Source organism: Notamacropus eugenii, chromosome 5 (assembly GCF_028372415.1).
Source record: "Notamacropus eugenii isolate mMacEug1 chromosome 5, mMacEug1.pri_v2, whole genome shotgun sequence".
Lineage (NCBI taxonomy): Eukaryota > Metazoa > Chordata > Mammalia > Diprotodontia > Macropodidae > Notamacropus > Notamacropus eugenii.
Genome location: NC_092876.1, coordinates 188,800,139 through 188,822,051, shown reverse-complemented (window position 1 = coordinate 188,822,051; position 21,913 = coordinate 188,800,139). Strand labels below are relative to the sequence as shown.

Below are 21,913 nucleotides of genomic sequence, written 5' to 3'. Positions count from 1 at the left end.
TTCTAGAATTCCAGAGTTGGAAAAGATGTCAGGGGTCATTTGGTCCAACGGTACCTTAATAGTAATCCTCAATCCCTAAGAAGCCTCCTCTTGAAGCTTCTAGTGAATTGTAGCCTGCCTCCTGAGATAGTCTATTCCACTTTTCCTCTTTGTTATTTTTCTTTCCCTCAAACCAAAAATCTACCCTGACAATTTTCTTCTTTTGTCCTTGGTGCTGCTCTCTAGGACAAGCCTAATCCCTTTTCTATATGGTAGCCCTTCATCTATTGCTATTGTGCCCTCCCTAAATCTTCTGATCTCTGAGCTCAATATTTCCAGTTCCTTCAACAAATATTCATGTGGCATGGTTTCAAGTCTCCTAAAGATCTTGGTTGCTTTCCTTTGGACATGGTCCAGTTTGTCAATGACCTTCCTAAAATGTGGTACTGAACACAATACTCTAGATGCAATCTAAGCACAGTATAAAGTACAATGGGTTTAATTATCACCTCTCATTCTGAACGTTGTACCTCTATTAACAGTCCAATATTCAGTTAGATTCAGAAATGTTTAAACCAACATGAATTTATTAAGCTCTTACTATTTGTCAGGCACTGAGCTAAGACAAATACAAAGAAAAGTAAAGAGCAATTCTTTCTTCTGAGGAACTTACATTCTAATGAGAGACAATATGTGAAAGGAAAAGGAGAGTATACCCGCAGCAGGGCATGGTGGGATAAAGAAGTCCACAGAGTCAGGAATAGAGAGAGAATTCTCTCTCCATTCCTGGAAAGGAATGAAAAAATGAACATGGCTGACCTGAGCATTTTCCCTAAAATGAAGATTTCTGAAGGAACTGACCAATCAGAAGAAGAGATTTCAGGAGAAGAGCAATCATCCAAGGTGAGAAGACCCCAAGGTTGGAATGAAGTTTTAGGTTGAGAATACTGCTATGGCATGGTGGAGAAAGAAATCTAGAGAGAGTGATAAGACCCAAAGAGTAGCTAAAAGTTGACAAGAACTTTCAGCAATGGTTAAAAGTTGCCAAGAAGGCAGTTTAGGGCTTGATATCAAGTAATATGCCAAAATGATTAGATCTGCCCAAAAATAGAATGGGAGGTAATGGTTCTCCCTCTTTGGAGGTCTTCAAGCAGACCCTGAATGACCACCTGAAAGGTCTGTTATGGTAAAGATTCTTTTTGTGTTTGGATTGGACTAGATGGCCACTGAGGTCCCTTAACTTTCAAATTCTGTGATTCTGTGAGAAGTCATTAGTTGGATGGTGTTAACCTAGAGATCATTCTCTGGTGAAGAATCCCAAATATTTGTGAAGAGCTACATACCTATGCTAACGATATAAACAATGAGATGGCTGTCTGGAAAAGAAGATGATCTACAGCATTAGTGTCCACTAGTGTCAAATTCAACTGAAATGCATCCCTGACACCTGCATATTGACTTAGAAAACCACAAATTAACATTATCTATGTTGTGTTATATTTTTATTTATTTTGCTAAATATTCCCCAATTATATTCTAGTTCTGGACATACTCAGAAGTATTGTGGGTCACATGCAGCCTAGTCATATAGTGATCATGAGGGCTAACAGATGGACAGTGTATGTGGTATATGTTGATATTCACATCATATCAAAAAAGAAGATAGTCCTCAGAATAATGGATAAATTTTTTTTATAAAATAATTTGTTTTCCCATTCAAGCTCCCTGAAATCTATTCATAGACTCCCTAGAGGTCTATAGATTTCAAGTTAAGGATCTCTGATCTAGAGAAAGCACTCCTCCTTTTTATGTTTTATTTATTCATTCATTTAATTTAGAGGCAATCAGGGCTAAGTGACTTACCCAGGGTCACACAGCTAGTAATTTTGTCTGAGGAAAAATTTGAACTCAGGTCTTCCTGACCAGCAGGCTGGTGCTCTGTTCACTGTCCCACCTTCAGAAGGCTTATTGGAAGACAGGAACAAGAATCACACAATGGAAGTGTGAATAGGCTATAATTTGTTCCATTGCAGGGAGTTAATCTTAAATCAACCAAAGAAGGTATTGCAGAGAAGAAAAACAAAAGCAGTGTTTTGTCATTTTAGTTATTGCTAATATATATATATAATATATATATACATATATATATATTCAACCTGTCAAAATAATACTCCTGAGACATATCTGACCATCTGACCATGATGCTACTTCCCTCCCTCTCTTGAGAGCTTCCCTATAGCACTTAGGATAAAAGGCAAAGTCTGTAACCTGGCTTTTAAGACTCCTCTCTAATATGTCCCTGATCTACTGTTCTAACCCTATTTCATGCTACTTTGTTTCACACACTCCACATTCCTGCCCCCCTAACCATGTCTATAGTTGGATATTCCATTCTCTGCCCCCATCATTTGCACAAATTGTCCTCCATGCATTCCTCCCTCATTTCCTCAGAATCGTTGTCTTCCTTCATGACTCAGCTCAAATACCATGTCCTTAGTGAAGTTTTCTTTGATTTCCTCTCCCAGTTCTTAGTATTCTCTTCCTCCTCAATTTCCTTGAATTATACTTATTTGTGCACATGTTGTGCTCCCCTAAGGTCATTGAGAATAGAGACTGTTTCATTTCTATATCTTCTCTTTAATGCCTGGCACAATGCTTTCCTTAGTCACAGTGTAAGGTCATAATATCTTAAAAGAGCCCATGAAGAAACCTCCGAGTTAATCAATTCCAATACTTTTATTTTATTTTATAAGTGAATCTAATGACTTGCCCAACAAGGTAGGAAGGCATCAGAGAAAGAATTTGAACCAGTTCCTCTGACTCCAAGCCAGTATACTTTCTGCTTTTTCAGCTCAGTTATCTGACAGCAGGTACTTAATAAATATATGTTAAGGTTGAGTGACTTAGTTAAGATGCAGTGATTTGTACCAAGTAGTAGAACTGGGAAGAGGACCAGTTCTCTTGCCTCTTGGTCCAGTGTACTTTCTAGAAGGGGGTGACAAATCTTAAAGTGCTAGATAAGTGCTAGATGATGATCGTTATAATAACAACAATAATAGCTAAAATATAGGAGATTGCAAAGTACTTTACAAATAGTCTCTTGTTTGATCTAGCTTTATAAATTCTAGTTATCATTATGAGTATTGTTATCATTATTACCCACACTCTTTTTTTCCTCTGAAATCAGTGTCATTAACTCCATTCCTCAGAAATTAAGTGATAAATTATCTTCCCAAACTGTCAGAATCTGTCTGAAAATGTCCTGGATTCTGATTCTAGTTTGATTAACGTCTTGGTTACCAATCCTGATTGTGTCCTCAGAATGCTCACTATCTAAATCCTGGACCTTGATCCTTGTTTCTGACTCCCTCCTATAAGTCTTTGTCCCAGTTCATTTCCTTGTTCTGGCCCCCAGGTATGAATCCCAAACAGAGGAACCAGAAATGGAGAAAAGTTCATTTGGAAACTGGAAGCCCCATTCTATATATCAGGAAAAATGTAAGCCTCATAAAGGTAGATTGATAGTCAATGGAATAGAGAAATCTGAAAGACTGTAATGCTGTAAGAGAGAACTGGGGGTGATAGCGGACAGGAAATTAGATATGAGTTAGCAAAACTGATAGAGCAGCAAAAAAGGCTAATGTAGTTTTGGGCTTTGTTCCCAATGGCTTCATCCACAGAACCCAGAGGTGATAGTCCTTTTTTAATAGCCTCACTCTAACCCCACCTGGAAAACTACATTAAATTCCAGGCACTTCAATACCATAAAGCAGGAGAAAAGCTGGGGGGAGTTCAGAGGAGAGTAATAAAAATGATGAGGAGGTTGGAAGAATTGATTTATTAGGAAAGATTAAAATAACTAAATAGGTGTAGCATGGCATGGTGGTGACTGGTGAGGAGCAAAGGGGAAAACGTAGCAGCCTATAAATAATTGAAAAGTGTAAACACCAGAGAGAGAAGAGCTAGTTAGCATGGTACGAGGAGGCACAACACAGAGTAATTAGGATGAGCTGGAGAAAAGGAAATTTAGGCAGAATAGCTAGAAACCTCCTTTATGGTGTATTTGATGCTATATAGGAGTTTTCTCCAAATTTAAGTGAAAGAACTACCTTCTGTGTGTATTGTCTTCTCCATTAGAATATGAACTCAAGAGCATAAACTATCTTACCTTTCACTTTGCACTCCCTAAGTTTTACACACAGTAAGCACTTAGTAAATGCTTCATTCATTCAGTAAATTCTACTGTTCTAAGGTTCTGAATGACTGAGTGAAAAAAAAACTTGAAATTCTTTTTTTTTTTTTTTGGCCTGATAGGACTTTTCCATCTCTGAAAGTTGTTTGATACTTAATAGTTTAAGTTGGTCCAGACTTGTGATTCCCTAAATATGAAAAAACCCTTTTCTAATCCAAATCAGCAATTGGTCTGAAACTCTTCATCTTAGAGTCACTCAATCAGGGAATTGAGAAGTTAGCCCTTGGTTTAGTTTAGGTATTTCTAGAGGCAGGATTTGATTCCTGACCCTCCTGACTCAACAACCAGTTTCCTATATATCAACAATCATCACCAAACACTATGCTAGGTGGTATATATACAAAGAAAAGGTTAAAACAGTCTCTGCTGTAAAGGAACATATTTGGGGGAGATAATACATGCATATATGAATATAGACAAGAAACATACAAGCTAGACACAAAGTAACCTTCAAGGGGCTAGCACTAGCAGCTAGGGAAAGGTCTCCTGCAGAAGGTCTTCTTGGGCAGAGACTCAAAGAAAGCCAGTAATCCTAAGGGGCAGAATGATAGAGAGCATTCCAGTCATGGGGATACCCAGTGCAAAGACCAAGGAGACAAGAGAAGGGGATGTCCTGTGTGAGGTACATCAGGTAGCCTAGTGTGGCTGTATAGAATGTGAAGAAGGGCACAATCTTCAAGAAAACTTTATATCCAGAAAAGGGATATGTTGTGAAAAGCTTGAAATAGCATAGAAGAGTTGATATTTGATTCAAGAGGTAATGGGGATCTGGGAGAGGTGTATGGGGAGAGACTTGATACAAAGAGATCAGTGAAGAGACTATCACAAGAGTGCAATGAGAGTTAATGAGAGTCAGTACAAAGCTGATGACTGTGTGAGTGGAGAGAAAGGAACACAAATGAGAAATGATATGAAGATAGAAATGACAAGATATACCAATGGATTGGATGTGTGGAGTGAGTGATGGGGAGAAATCAAGGACAACACCAAGGTTGTGGGCCTTGGTGATTAGGAGGAGAGTGGTGCCCTTCACAGTAATAGGGGAGGAAGTTCATAAGAAGGATGGTTTGGGGGAGGAGATAGGGGAGAAATAAGATCCATTTTTGACAAAATGAGTTTGTGGTGCCTATGGAACATTCACTTCAAAATGTCCACTAGCTTGTTTGTGAACCAAGGCTCAATGAAGTTCAGGAGAGACACTAAGGTTGTATATGTAGCTCTGATAGTCATTTGCATAGATACAATCATTGAACACATAAGAGCTGATGAGATCACAAAGTAAGAGAGCATAGAGAAAAAACAAGAGGACCCAGGCAAAGCCTTAAGGGAGTTAGTAGGCACTTAATAAATACCTGTGCTCTTCCCCCCTCCTCTTCATACCACATATCTCCCTCCCCAAATTACCTACTCAACTGAATCACACTAAGGTTGCAGAAATCCTCATTATGGCTTTGTTCTGAATCCACATCTGGCGCTCCTTCCAAGAATTTTCTTGTTATATCACATGAAACTGAATTATTCCATGAGCTACATGGACAAATAATCTATTGACAAGTGACCATGGTGCCTACTGGTACCATGAGTCTCTCCCTACTTATTTAGACTGGTTTCCAGAAAGCAGACTTGGTCTGTTGCCGACATCATATTCAAAGTCTTTCCAGCATGGCAGGACTTGCTAGAGCTTATGCTTATGCTTTATTAGCTTCACCTTTGTGAACTCAAGCTTACTTCCATGCTACAATAAGGCACCATAGTATGACCATGAGGGAAATCAGGACAGGAAGCTGGGAGGGAGGGTTAACTATTGGCTAGAACAATCTATATCTTAGTAGATAAAATGTCTGACACAGGTTCAAAAATTCAACTTTAAAGGTACTAGATAAGGTAGGAATGGCTAGGCAATAGTTAGTATGCAAGATGCTTAGCAGTTTTTAGGGACTCTAAGTTCGAAATGACTCAGCAATATGAAATGGTAGCCAAAAACTAGTGTCCATCCAGATTTCATTGATATAAGCATAGTGCTCAGAACAAGAGAGGAGATAATCCTGCATTATTCTGCTTCTGTCCAGACCACACTCTAAAGTACTGAAAGAACTGGCATATTTGAATATTATCATTCTTGACAACTGAAAATTTAGTGAGAATCAGAAAGGTGCCTCAAAATAGGATAATAGCAAATATAATCTCAATTTTCAAAGCAAGGAAAAAAGTAAAATCTGCAAATTATAAGCCAACAAAGTTGGCAAAAATTGGAAATGACAAATATTAGAGGGACTGTGAGAAAACAGAAATATTAATACATTGTTAGTGGAGAATTGGTACCATCATTCTGGAAAATAATGTGGAACTGTGCCCAAAAAGTTACTAAACTGTGCACATCCTTTGACCCAGGAAATACCACCACTAAGGCTGTACCACCACCACCACCACCACCACCCCAAAGAGATCAAAGACAGGGGAAAAAAAGACCCTGTGAACAAAATTATCTAAAGAAATTCTTTTTGTAGAAGCAAAGAATTGAAATTTAGGAGTGTCCTTCAACCAAGGAATGGCTAAACAAATAATGACATATGAATGTAACTGAATACTACTGTGCTATAAGAAATGATGAAGGTGACAATTTCAGAGAAACCTAGGAATACTTGTATAAAATGATGCACAGTGAAGAGAGCGGAACTAATAAAATAATTTATACAATAACGTTATAAAGACGAACAATTTTAAAAAGACAAAACAGCTCTAAACAACACAATGAACAACTATTCCAGAGGACCTATGATAAAACATACTATCGCCCTCCTGACAGAAAGGTGATGTATTCCAGGTACAGAATGAGCCATATATGTTTTGAACATAGCCAATGTGGAAATTTGTTTTGCATAAAAAGGTAGGTGGGGGAAAGGGGAAAAGCACTTATGTAACACCTACTATGTGACAGGCACTGTGCTAAGCATTTTACAAATATTATCTCATTTGATCCTCACAACAACCTGTAGGGTAGGCATTATTACTATTCTCATTTTACAATTGAGGAAACTGAGGCAAGCGGAGGTTAAGTAATTTCTTCAAGAACACACCTGGTGTTTGAGCCTGGATTTAAACTCAGATCTTTCAGACTTTAGGTTTCGTGCTCTATCCACTGTGCCACCTAGCTTCTCCTACATGACTGTGCATATTTTTACAAACATTTGGTTTTTCTGTTTTTCTGAATGAGAGGAGGAGTGTAATACAGATAAGAGAGAAAGAAAAATAGATTTTTTTCATTGAAAAACAATTAAATTTTTAAAAACCAAAATATTGCCTGATTTAGATTCCTAGAATCATTCTTGACTTCATTACTAAAGTAGCATTGTATTTAATTTGGGGTACCATTTTAGGAAGGACAGAAGCTGGAGCTAAGTGCATCCTAAATGATGAATCAACCTGAAGACCTTGCCATATGAGGATCTATTCAAGAACTGTGGATATTTAACCTGGAGAACAGAAGAGACAACTTGAGGGATGGAGCAGGGACGTGCTGTCTAACTATAGAGAAGAGGGATTACAATTGGCCTGCATATCCCCCAGGAGCAGAGCTAAGAGAGCAAAATGTGGCAGTTGCATAGAAATACATCTAGGCTTGAAAAGCCTAACTTCCTAACAATTTGAGCTGTTCAAAAATGTTAAGAATTGCCTTAGTAGGTAGAGGGTTCTCCTACACTTTGAAGTTTTCAAGCAGGAGCTAGATAACTATTTGTTAGGGATGTTTTGGGGATGGGATTCTTGTTTTGGATATGAGTTGGATTTTATAGCCTTAGAGGTTCATTCCAAATGTGAAGTGCTATGATTATGTGACTTCTTATTTCAGATCTATCCACTATGTCTCATTCTCTGCCCTTGAAACTGTTCTCCTCAAAATTGTTATTAATGACTTGAATAATGGAATAGATAACAGGCATATCAAATTCACAGGTGACATGAAGCTAGGAAGGATAACTAATACACTGGAGGTCAGAATCAAGCTCCAAAAAAATTCTCCACTGCTTAGAAAAGTGGGCTGAATCTAAATAGATGACATTTAATATAGAGCTTAATGTAAAGTCCTACACTTAGGTTTAAAAAAAACAACTGAGCAAATATAGAATGAAGGTGATATGGCTAGACTGAAACTCATGTAAAAAAGAAAAGACTTAGTGATGAGATGACAGTTGACTTTGTGTTTGAAAATCTGTCATGAAGGGCTCAACTAAATCAATGGGTAGTACTAGGCTAACCTCTGAGAATACAAAGATACAAATGAAACAGACTCTTCCCTCAAAGGACTTTACATTCTACTGGGGGTTATAATATGTACACAAGTAAGCAAATATAAAGTGTATATAAGGGAATTTCAAGAAAGGAAACATACAGATACCTGGGCAGAGTAGGAAAGATATTATGTAGGAAAAAGCACCTGAGCTGTACCTTTGAAAGAAGCTAGAGACTTTATAAGATGAAAAGTACATCACAAACATGGGATTTAAAGGCATGGAGATGAAAGAGAGAATGTCACTTTTGGGAAATAGTTGGCTTTGTTTGACTGGAACAGAGTCTACATAAAAGGGAAGAACACAAAATAATACTGGAAAGGTAGAATAGGAGCCAGATTGTAGAGGGAATTAATGAGAGACTACAATTTTTTTTAATTTTCTTCTAGATGCCATAGGGAACCATTAACAGTTTCTGAAGAGGGGAGTGACATAGTCAGATTGTGTCTTAGAAATGTTAATTTGGCAGCTGTGTTGAAAATAGATTAGAGAAAGAAGAGACTGGAGGTAGGGACATCAATTAGGAAACATCTGAAACAGTCCAAGCACTGAGGTAGCAGTGATTTGAATGAAGAAAAGGGAACAGATGCAAGAGTTACTGTATTAAATGTTTTGTTACTGTTGCTACTGTTTCTGGGTCTTTGGGGGTGTTGTTTTACCGGACCCTAGAAGAGGAAATGAAGAGCAATGGTGGAAGGTGCAGAGTGGCAGACTTTGGTTTAGCATCAGAAAAGCTTCATAAAAATCAGAGCTGCTCAAAAGAAAATGAGTTGCTATGGGGGATAATGAACTTCCCATCATAGTATAGAAGAATATAGGAGATTTCCTAGTATAAGATTAGACTTAGAGTGAGAATGGTCATTGGACTTAAAAGTCATATAGATCAATTCCTTTGTCTACAGATGAGGAAACTGAGTCCCAAAGTGGTAAACTGATTTTCCTGGGCTTAGACAAGAGGCCTCTGGGAAGAGATTGATTGTCCATTTATAAGAAACATTGTAGAGAAGGAGGGCTCCCACTCAGGTGCAATTTGAACCACATGATCTTCACCCTGGAGATATCATGCAGTTCTCTAGTCTAATCCTTTTATTATATATACAAGGAACTGAGATAAAAACAAGTTGTGACTTACACAAGTTCACCCAGGCAGTAGATTGAATTTTTCATTTCAGCCTCCAGGATGGAAAGACAAAAGCTCTCCCCTGATAGAAATTCAAAATAAATGTTTTTTACAGCACAGTTGGCTGGATAATAATTCTATTGGCTTCCATTACAAAAAAGAGACACTGTCTCTCCAATAATTATGTGACTAAAAAAATAGAATGAGGTTTCAGTGAATGATCTCAAGAAAGCAGTAGGAGAAAAAGAGAAGTCAACTTTTCATTATCTTAGATAAACTCACAGCTCATAGGTATATCCATTAGGGTTTTAAGTTGGACAAAGCATTTTCCTCACAATGACTCTGGGAATTAGATAATGTAAGCATTTAGTATCCCTATTTTACAGAAGAAACAGGCTGGAGTCTTGCTCACAGTCATCCCATAGCTGTCAAAGGAGGGATATGAACCCAGATCTCCTAACTTTCTATCTGACAGACTTTCCACTACACCACCTTTCCCAGAAGGAAAGGTCCTGATGGTCTGTTGATTTCAAACAACTTGGCTATTTCCTACTATTATTCAACATTAGAGGTACCAAGGTAGGAATGAAAACATAATTGAGTCACTGAGGCTTGGTGATTCTTGTACATGGAAGCAGCTTGACATAGTGAAATGTACACTTAAACAGGGGCAGCTAACTAAACATCTTGCTCTAATATTTCCCTGAGAGGCAAATGTTGGGTAGCAGAAAGGTTCTGAACAACTGGGTGGTACAGTGGATAGAGTGCTAGACTTAAGAGTCAGGAAAGCTCATGTTACTGAGTTCAAATCTGGCCTCAGACACTTGCCAGCTGTGTGACCCTGAGCAAGTCACTTCATCCTGTTTGCCTCAGTTTCCTCATCTGTAAAATGATCTGGAGAAGAAATGACAAACCACTCCAGTATCTCTGCCATGGAAATCCTAAATGGGGTCATAGTCAGACATGACTGAACAACAATACCTAAATAAGAGTCAGACCCAGGTTCAAGTCCCAGGTCTGACATTTGTTAGCTAAGTGACCCTGGGCAAGTCACTTAACCTGAGTCTCAATTTCACGCACACACACTTAGAAAAAAACATGCATAATAACACTTACAAATTTGACCCCCAAGGGGATATCATAAAGATACCATGAGATAAAGAATATTGTAACTGAAAAGGATAGAAATAGGACTTATGGTTTCACTGGGATAAGGAATTCCAAATGAGGAAATTTCCTCCACCAATGCAGCCAGCACTTTCTCCATAGTTGACGATCTTAAAAGAGTTACCTAGAACAGTGGTGTCGAGCTCAAATAGAAACAAATCCTGTTGCAGTAGATTGACTTAGAAAATACAAATCAACATTATCTATGTTATATTGTATTTTGGAGTAAAGCTAGGTGGTACAGTGGATAGACTGCTGGGTCTGGAGTCAGAAGGACCTGAGTTCAACATACAATCTCAGACACTTACAAGTGTGTCTGCTTGCCTCAGTTTCCTCATTCTGGAGAAGGAAATGGCAAACCGCTCCAATATCTTTGCCAAGAAATTCCAAAAATGGGGTCATGAAGAATGGGATATGAGTGAAACAACTGAACAACACTTGCATTTCTATTTCTTTTGTTAACCACTTGCTGGCAGCTGGGAGTTTTGCTGGCAACTGAAAGTTTTCCACCTCTGGCCTAGACACTGAAAGGTGACTTGCTCAGGGTCACAAAGTCAGGATGTGTTCAAGGCCAGCTCTTCTTGGCCTCAAGGCCAGTTCTCTGTCTACTACTCTGTGCTGCCTCTAACTAGAAAGTATGCCAGATCAATGTGTGTTATTATTAGCATTCTTTCTCTGCACTCATGCTATCTTGGTCCAAAACAGCAGAAGTGCTGGATGAGCTGTCTGCTTTCATTTGAAGGTGTTAGGGCCAAAAAAATTACCCCTAGATAGTATTCTTGTTACTGCCAACATAACTCTTTGGATCTTTCCAGAGGATTTGCTATTAGGCAAATATTGTAACAATCCAAATACCATTACATAACAATAAAACAAAAACAGATTTTTGCTTTTTTTATTAAATCATTGAGTTAGAAGAATGAGTGTATATATTACACTTTTTTAAGTGAAATAATAGTTACTTGAACATTCAAACTGACCCACTCTTAGGATGGCTAGTTGAAAACACCACCCAATATGCTTCTGTTTCATGAGATAACTAACAGAGATTTCTAACTCTGGTTTTTGGATGTTTCCTGAAGTGGCATCAAGAGGCATTTACACAGCGCAGTCATGGCCCCTAGCAACAGACCACCAAGCTCCAAGATGAAGGACAGAATGCACAATTGTGCATAATCATGGGCTGGATGATGAGTTTTAAACAAGATTGCTCTATTCAAACAAATGTCTCCAGAGCTAAAAATAAACAGTGTGTTTACCTAAGATTACTTTTTAAAATAGCGAAGTCATTTTCCATGAAATTAACTATTCAAGCTCAGCAAATCTCAATGGGCCATACCACTGGAGTGTTATTTTTTTTCTGCTTCTCTAATCCCCTACTAAACAAAATTGTATAGAAATGGCTTTGTGAAAGAACCAGCTTGCGAATACTAGGGGGATAGGAAATCATCATTCCCAGAACAAGTCTGCCACTGGAAGGAAAGAACTAGGCTCTCTCAGACTGCCCCACTTGCCAGGAGTCCTTTGGCTCTAGATTGAAATGCATGATTTAGAATACTGGCCCAAGAAGTGGGATGGTATAAGGAGAACTGGATTCAGGATCAGAGAGATTGCATGCTAATGTGGGTTATGCTTTGATCCAGCAACAGGCGCTGGATCAAGTCACTTCTCATCTCTGGGCTTCCCTTAATGGAAAAGTAGGACAACCCTGCCCATTAGTTACCTCTCTAGAATGTGGTGAAGGCAATTGAGATAATGCCTAAGTGTTTCGTATTCTTGGGCAATGGGCACCACAGCCACTCCGTTAAGACTACCAAAGCAAATAGACATTTTTGAGGGACCAAGCCTTGTGCAGTCATTAGTTATAAAAACCACTCCCATCCGTGAAATCTATTAGTTGTTTTCCTACAAACTCCAGGATGAATTGCTGAATACAGCAACTCTTTGTTAGGCTTTGTACATTATATAGTTCATTTCAGCAAACAAATATTGAAAAATAATATGATCACAATGATGCCCTTTATATGATGTGCATTTAGTAACAGTGCCCATAAAGTACAAATTGATATAATATCAACTGAACTCCTTGAGAACTTAGTCTCTTTTTTACCTTTCTTTGTATCCCCAGCACTTAGCACAGTGTCTGGAATATAGCGTGTGCCTAATAGGTGCTTATTAACTGACTGCCTGACTGAACTCCTTTGTCTTTGGGTGCCATTCTCCACAGAACAAAAACCACTTAGGACACAACACATGTCATCCTTTAAAGTCACTGGTATGCCATTTAGTCTATGAATGACGTAGAGTATTATATCAGAAATGTTATGCAAAGTTCATGAGAACAAGCTATAACTACTTCGGCACTAAAAAGAACTTTGCTTTATTCTAACTAACCCTTTTTTGAGGTAATCAAGGTTAAGTGACTTGCCTAGGGTCACACAGCTAGCAAGTCGCTGAGGCCAGATTTGAACTCAGGTCTTCTTGACTCCAGGGCTGGTGCTGTATCCACTATACCACTTAGCTGCCTCTATTTCTTAATAATCTTAAAGATGAAAATGAAGCCCACTGTTACTTTCAGATCATATATGGATATATGGTATGGACACTCATTGTCTATAACAAAACTCAGTCTTATGATTTGGTAGATTAAGAGTATTTCTAGAAGCACCTAGATGATAAATGACTAGTCCAGGTCATACAACTAGCCAGTAACAGAGGCAGGATTTGAACCTTGGTCTTCCTGATCCCAAGCTCAACACTCTATCCTCTATGCCACACAGATCATAACCGTAAAATGGAAGCACTAGAATGGACTTGAGGTCATCAAGTCTAATCCCAACCCAATGAATCCTGTCTACAACATCCCCAATAAGTGATCATTCAGCCTGTATTTATTACCCTCAGAATAAAGCTCCCTTGTGAAGCAAGGGAGGATTTTAAAAGGGCATTTGGGTGTGAAATTCTGTCCTTCCAATATAGTTGATTTCCAGGTCATTAATCCATAATGCTTCAGGCATGACCTTTGTGTCATGTCTCAGATATAAAACCAGTAAAGTACTAATGATCAGCTGTGTAACCATTTTTTCAAGTTCTCTTCATTCTCTCCTGCCATCTCTCTCAAACCTAACAATTTTTCTTGGCATTGTGGCATTTCCCTCCAACTCCCCTGACCTCTTTATTTTGAGAGATCACTCATCAATAAATTGGGTTAATAAATTGTTCACACATTTATCACCTAGCCTGTAATAGAATTTCCTTCAGAGTGTTCAGAGCTAATGGGAGAGGTTTCCAACTAGGTAAACAGCCATGTGACAAATTGTCACGTTGCTAAGTCGAAAACAGTCAAGCAGGAATTGTGAAAATTAACTACTGTTCTGTCCTAAAAATACACATAACTGCCAGTTGCACAACATGCCCAGATTGGTATGTTAGGTTACATTCTATTGACTTCTTCATACTTTATTTTTCAATGGCCCCTTTACATTCCAAAGCAAAGAGAAAGGCAAGCCGATCCTTCAGGGACAACAGCAGGGATCTCTGCTCACTTTAAACCATAAGAAGCTCCCGAAATGGTCTGGATAAAATGAATTCACTGGAACCAGATGACAGCCTATACTGAGTCCAAGTGTAGTACTCCTTCCCCAAATGATGCCACATCCCTGCAAGACACCTCTACGTACTACACAATCCAGTGCATCTGTGACATAAGCAGAGGGAAGGAATGCAGGAGAGGTAAAGGAAAACAAAAGGCAACCTGGAGTGAATATTTTTACATGACTTATTATTTCATATTCTTTCTGCCCACCTGCAAGTTTATATATCCTTTCACCAATGATATTTTATCTAGAAGCATATCCTCATCATTCTATCTGCATTTTGACAAAGGAACTAAGATCGGTGTCACAGCTAAAGAATATGGACTCAGAAATATCCTCTGACACTTACTACCCCTGTGACCTTAAGCAAAGTATTTCACATCCTGATCCTCCATTTCTTCATCTATAACATAGAATTATAATATGTAGGAGTTTGACTCAATGACCTCCGGTAAAGTCAATTTGGTTTGAGAATCAGTGTCATGCTCCTTCCCAAGAACTTCCCATTTCTCTCTTTTGGTATATGTAGGAAACGATAGACAATTAAATTTTGATATGGGAACAAGTTGGTTCACCCATTTTAAAAGGATTCTTTTTAAGTAAAGAAGTTCACTCCACCCCCATTCATTCTCCTTGGTATGGGATCAGTCATGGTTCTAGAGATGGATGAGACCCCAAGACTATCTGGTCCAATCCCTTCATTTTACAGAGGAGAAAATGGGGACCAAGGAGATTAAAATAACTTGACCAACATAACATCCATCAAAGTGACAAAAGCAGGATTTGAAGCACAGTCCTCTAGATTCCAGAGACAATGATTCTTCCATGTTACCATGCTGTCACAGGAGCCACCTCTCTGAACAATATTTTTACTTACTTTTATTTCCATTTTATAATTTCTACAACAATAGCTAACATTTATGTAGTACTGTGCTCAGTGCTTCATAATTATTATCTCATTTGATCCTCACAATAATCCTGAGTTAAATGCTATTATTATCCTCATTTTACAGATGAGGAAACTGAGGCAAAAAGAAAGTGACTTGCCCAGGATCACACAGCTAATAAGCACCTAAAAATGGATTTGAATTCAAGTCTTCTTAACTCCAGGCCTTGCACTCTATCCTCTGCACCCCTTAGCTGTTCATCTTTACCTTCTTTTAGATTGAGAAATATTTTTTATTTAACCAAGTATTTAATCAATTAATTGCTTGGGGATCCAACCCAAAAACATGCGAAGTATTCCCCTACCAGATGCTATGATATTTCAAAGAATTAATTATCTGAGGATAAGAGAATTGAGATCTCTATGAACCATAGGACAGTCTTGAAAGAGCCAGAAGCTGCTTCTGATTCATGAGTTCAGGTCCCATAGGTATTCAATTACATCCAGCCCCAGGATGGGGTTTTTATTGGTTGGTTTGGGTCTAGATCTGTAATTTCACCTGTGTCAGGAACTGCCAATGTAGAAACTTCCTATGCTGAGACAAATGGCTTCAAACTTAAGGTCACAGAGAGTTTCCTGGGACAGTAAGAAATGAAGAGACTTGTCTGTGGTGACAAAAAAAACAGTATGTTAGAAGAAGAACTTGAATGCAGGTCTTTCTGATCACAAGTCCAGTTTTCTAGTCCACCACACTGCCTGTCTTCCACTACGGAAAAGGTCTTCAAATTAAGTCTAGACAGGGATGCCAAGCTGTTAGCATAATACAGTTTTGATAAGCCAATTGTGCTTATAGAAATCAATTTCATGTGTAGTACATGTGTATAAATGTCTGTGCTCCCCGAATGGGACTTGGACAGGTAAATTTGGCAATGGGCAGCCATGACACTTGCAAATGTTCCCAAAATGCATTGTGAGTCAAGGTTTAAGTGAAAAGTGAGCCCCACACTACCAATGCTTCTCTCTCTTGGTTGTCACTAATACTCTCTTACCAAAGAACAGAAGTTGACCACTTAAAAAGAAATTGTGAATCATGATAGATACAGATTAAGTCTTAAGAGAATGGCAAACTTAGGAAAAATGAGTAAGGACAGATATGAAAACAAGGTAGCACGTATACTGCAAGAAGAATAAACCAATGAATAAATAAATATATATTTAAGTGCTTGCTATGTGCCAGGAAGAAAAGGAAAAATGCTTGAACAAGCATAGGTCATGAGATGCCGGCAGGAAATGCATTACCTTCATACACTAATCTGGGGAGAAGCAAAACTAATTCTATTAGAATAAGGTTCCCCATCCCCATCCTCAGTGCAGGAGTCAGCCTAAAACTAACTCAAGAGAGCCAATTGTTAAATTATCAGTGTGAGCATTTACACCTCAAATACCTGACAACGCAAAGCAGGACTTGATTTAATGTTTTGTTGATTCCTTACACTGAATAAAATGGTAGAGAACATGTTTCTAATGTAAACTGAAACGTGTGTCCTACACACATTTTTTTCCCCAGCCCGCTAGCAATTAAATGTAAACCCTGCCCCCACCCACTAAAAGGAATACGTAGTTCAAAAACTAAGTTAAAGCTCAAAAATAGTAATAGTGCAAATTACTGGTATGGGAAATGTGCAACAGGAAATATGTATGTATATGTGTGTATATGTATATACACATATGATGGGTATACATATATATGCACATATACATATAGATACATGTGTGCATGTATGTGTGTATTTCTCATGCCTATCTATATAGACATGCTGATATGCCAGTCTGAGGCTGCTGGTGGCACAGTGAATAGAGTGTTGTTGTCAGTAAGACTTGAATTCAAATCCAGCCTTAGACACTTAGTAGGGTGACCCTGGTCAAGTCACTTAACCTCTGCCTGACTCAGCTTTTTCAACTGTAAAATGGAGATAATAATAAAACCTATCTCCAAGGACTGTTGTGAGAATTAAATGAGACAATATTTGTAAAAAGTTAGTGCCTGGCACACAGTAGATGCTACATAAATGCTTATTTCCCCTCCCATGTATTCATAATATATTCCTGTGCATGTGGGTCCCTTGTGCCTATACGTGTGTTTAAATACATACACATAGAATATATTAATCATATCTATTCATACATGTATTATATGTGTGTGTCCCTTTTGCCTATATACAGGTAAAAATACATGTATTATATGTGTTTGTATCCATATATGTATGTTATATACATATAGGTGTGTATATATACATGTATTAGGCATATCCATATAGGTACAAGGAATATGTACATACATATACACATATAAAACATTTTTATGATAAATCAGAATCACTGATTTTCTTCTCTGTGGCAGATCATCAGAAGAGATGTCATCATTTCCAGCACAGTCTCCCTTCACCTAAAAGTCATTCATGATCCTCTTTTGAAGAATGTACTTTGGAGACTCCACAAAGGAAAACATAACAGATAGGAATGTTCTCCCCCTCATTTTCGCTCCACCAATGGAGAGACCAACATGATGCACGTCCCAAAGGATGTAGAACATGTTTTTATGCCAACATGCACTGTTTTGAATGCTCCCCTAATTGAATTAGGCAAGATTTCTTAAGCTAAATTGAGCAACATCAAACTCTTTCAGGCAAGGTCTAAAGTCCCATCAGCTATTCCTTCATGAACCATCCATCACTCTTTGTCAGTCCTACTTGGGGGGGAAACACATCTCTTCCTAAATGTGGGTGGAGCAAGGGAGAGTCATGCCCTTCCCTAGAACTGAAAGAGGAAACCAAAGGGAAGAAAAACTGAAGCCAAAAGCTGATTAACTACAGATTTGTATTTCTGGTGGAGACAAACAGAATGAGACGTTTTATCCTTCTAACCAAAAATACATCATGCTACCCCTCTTGTAATAAATAGCTATGGTGATTTTTCCATTTTTCATTGAGCTCAGTTCTCACTGTGTGGAAGATATTTGTTGGGAATTTTTTATAAAAAAAAAGCACTATGGAAAGTTGCATTAACTCTTTCAGACCATAGGGTATCATATACTAACTTACTGCTTCCATCACTTCCACCCAATTCAATTCAGAAAACTCTTGTTAAGCAAGGCACATTCTAAAAGTCAGGTGAGTCCACAGTAGATCCACTTTGGAATTCCCTGCCTTTTCTCTAGAATTAAAATTGAAAAGGTCCCATTCTGTTTATTTCAAAAGGAGTTATTGACTCCCAAGGAAGAGACAAAACACTAGAGAAGTCTGATTCATAAGAGTCTAGAATGACCTTTGAAAAGACTATCCTACTTCATGCTTTGTGGCTTTAAATGGGGCTTGCTGCTAACCAGGCTTTTTTACACCAATATAAACAAAATGCAAAAATGAAAGGGAACTCTGAGGTTCAGGGATAGTTGCCAACACTATCCTCAGTACCATATAATCTGGGCATCCTTGCCCTACAATAGCTAAATAGGAGCTCTCCAATGTTTGTTTGTTTAACAATTTACTTAGTGCCCAGTAATATACAAATAGGCACTTGGCTGATTAACATTTACATGTAAAATTTCATCTCTTTTCTCCTTTAAGATGAAAACTGTCACTATCTACAGTTTTTTATAGGAAGTGGTGTAGCATAAAGGAGAAAGTGATGAACGTGAAATTAGGAAATTCTAGGTTCAAATCTGGTCTCTAACATTAATTTATTTAAAATACGGGTATGACTGTGGGTAAGTCACTTAACTGCTCTGAGACTTCATCAGATAAATGAAAGAGCTCACTATAGCATCCACCCCACAGATTTCATTGAGTCTCAAATGAATAATACATAATATAAGGTGTCCTAAAAAAGTCTTAGTGCTGTAATAAGGCAAAAGAGTTTATAATTGCACTAAGACTTTTAAAGACGTCCTATTTAAATGTAAGCTGTTGTGAATGACAGTGAAAAGAATATTGAACTTTATACTAAAGTACCTAGGTTCAAAGTCCTTGGAAAGAAGGAAGGAAGGAAGGGAGGAAGGAAGGAAGGAAGGAAGGAAGGAAGGAAGGAAGGAAGGAAGGAAGGACGGAAGGAAGGAAGGAAGGAAGAGCGAGCACAAACATTTGTTAACTGCCTATTATGTGCCAAGAGTTGTTATACATTTTGCAAATATTTTCTCATTTAATTCCTATAACAACTCTAGGAAGTAAGCACTATTATTATCCTCATTTTACAATTGAGGAAACTGAGGCAAACAGGGTTAAGCAACTTGTCCAGGGTCACATACCCAGTGATTGAGGCTGGATTTGATCTCAGGTTTTCCTGGCTCTAGGCCTAGTCCTCTTTCCACTGGGCCACCTATCTACCCCTACCTCCAGTGGGATCTTAGGCAAATCACAGCCTCCGTTGAGATTCAACTTCATCTATAAATAAGAATGTCGAACTAGATGACATCTAAGGTTCCTTTCACTCTAAATCTATGATTTTGTGTATTGTGCTTGACGTGTTACATGGATGATACATGAGGAGAAAAGTATGATAAAGGGGTCAAACAAAACAAAAGACCTTGGTGGGGGGGAAGGGGGAGAAACAGGTTGCACATAGCCAAAAAAGTCATCTGACTGAAAGAGTTCAGGTTTCAGCCACAAATCCACATAGCAGTACCAGTGGTAAGGAAGGAGGCCACAAGTGTTTGTCCCTGTTAATCTCCAACCAGTTGGTTTTAAGTCAAACCAACAAAGTATGGATCCACTCCCCTATGAACAATATTCTTGAGATATGCAGTGGAACCTCTGTTAAAGAGTATAGAATGTGGGGGTTGAAAGGCCTCATAGATCTAAACCAACCTCCTCATTTTACAAAAGAAGAAACTGAGACCCAGACAGACTGAATAACATCTCCAAGGTTATATAATAAACTTAGTAGATAGTAACAGAACTTAGACAAAAACATTTCTCCTAACTCTTAGTTCAACCTCCCCTTCACTTGACAGGTATCAGAATATCAAAGTATAGAACACACTGCTGGGTTAGAGATGTCACTATACACAACTGAAAAGGACAGGCTACCATTGTATCTAAATAAGTGATAACATAGGTAGCCTTTATGCTTTCTTGATATCCTTGTAATATCCAAAAAAAAAAAAAAAAAGCAAGGAAGACCCACCAGTACATTGACTGGGTCCTCTGTGCTGAACTTACGGGCCAGCCTAGATAATAGTTATACAAGGTCTGTAGGTAATAAGAGTAAGAGCTAATATAGTGCTTACTATGTGTTAGGCACTGCACTAAGTACTTGACAATTATTATCTCATTTAATCATCTCAATATCCCTGGGAAGTAGGTTCCACCACCCCATTTTACAGATGAGGAAATGAGGTGAAAAGACTTGCCCAGGGTCATGTAGCTACTAAGTGTCTGAGGTTAGATTTGAACTCAGGTCTTCCTGGCTGCAGACCTGGAGCTCCAGCCATAATACCACCTAGCTGCATTGACAAGTTTCTAGAGCCATTTGGGTATTGAGTATGAAATACTCTTTTAATATGTTTAGAGGCACAGAGATTACTGGTTTTTCTGAATATTGCCTCTCCCCAAACTGGCACAGCTATAAACTCGAGTATCTATGTAAGTTCAGCGACTGAAAAGGACCTCCTGCTGGTTAAGAGAGAGTTGAGGAGAGGGCTCAGAAAGCTGTAACTTACAAACCCAGGGCACATGTACACAGTAGAAGCACTAGACAGGAGCCAGGTTGAACTTAGGTTGTTTTGCAATATCCCACAATATGGTCAGGAAACAGGAAAAAGCATCTATGAGTATTTTAGAAAAATCCATTTCCCGATTCCTAAGCCTGGCCTTGCATACTGTCAACAATGTTTTCCACATTCTTCCCAAGCAGCGAGGGCAGAACCCGTTGTCCACACTTTGGATATTCCCATTACACAACTTTTAACTCCTTGGTACCAGGCATCAGATTTTCCTGGCTCCAAGTTCACCCATGGCAATGGAAATGATGGCAAGAACTACCAGTGCCAGAGGTCGGACTGTGTAGTATTAAGGGAACTTCTGGTTGGGAGCAGTGAGAGACAGAGCCCAGACAAATACAACTGCCAAGAATTGTTAAGGAATTCTACATTCCTACAAAAGAAAAGAAAGAGGGATCTCCATATTCTCACTCCCAAGAGCAGCAGCTTTCAAAACCAAAAAAATCAAATGGGATGGGCTTAAAAAGATGCCAATAAATAAATGAGAAGCTACTTTCAAGTGATGAAATTAAAAGCAAAATGGAAAGCTCCTTCTCTGAGTTGCTAACTCCAGTATTCAAAGAAAAATGGAAAATTTGAACTTAAACTCTCCCTTACAAGCATTTTTTATTAGTTTTAATTCACTTGGACAAATCATGAAATCATGGTGAACGTAGCTTCTCTGGGGAAGGGGAGAATGTCTAAGTACGTATCTCAGGCTGGAGAGCTTCCACTGTCTACTGAAACAGCAATGAAACTTTTGCTCCCAGCATTTTACTCTTCCCCTGTGACTTTCAAGCTCATATCAAACCCTGGCCCATGATCAGGCACTCACTACCTGGTCTCTACATGCTCTCTTTGTGCCTCTTTAGAGA

At 38.5% G+C, this 21,913-nt stretch overlaps 1 long non-coding RNA gene across 1 annotated transcript; it reads left to right on the top strand.

The window, feature by feature from the left end:
* The first annotated feature begins 559 nt into the window (after nucleotides 1-559).
* Nucleotides 560-18,244, top strand: LOC140505587 (uncharacterized). The gene is made up of 2 exons (XR_011967568.1): nucleotides 560-882; nucleotides 17,688-18,244. It is a non-coding gene; the product is annotated as an uncharacterized lncRNA (long non-coding RNA).
* Nucleotides 18,245-21,913: the final 3,669 nt, after the last annotated feature.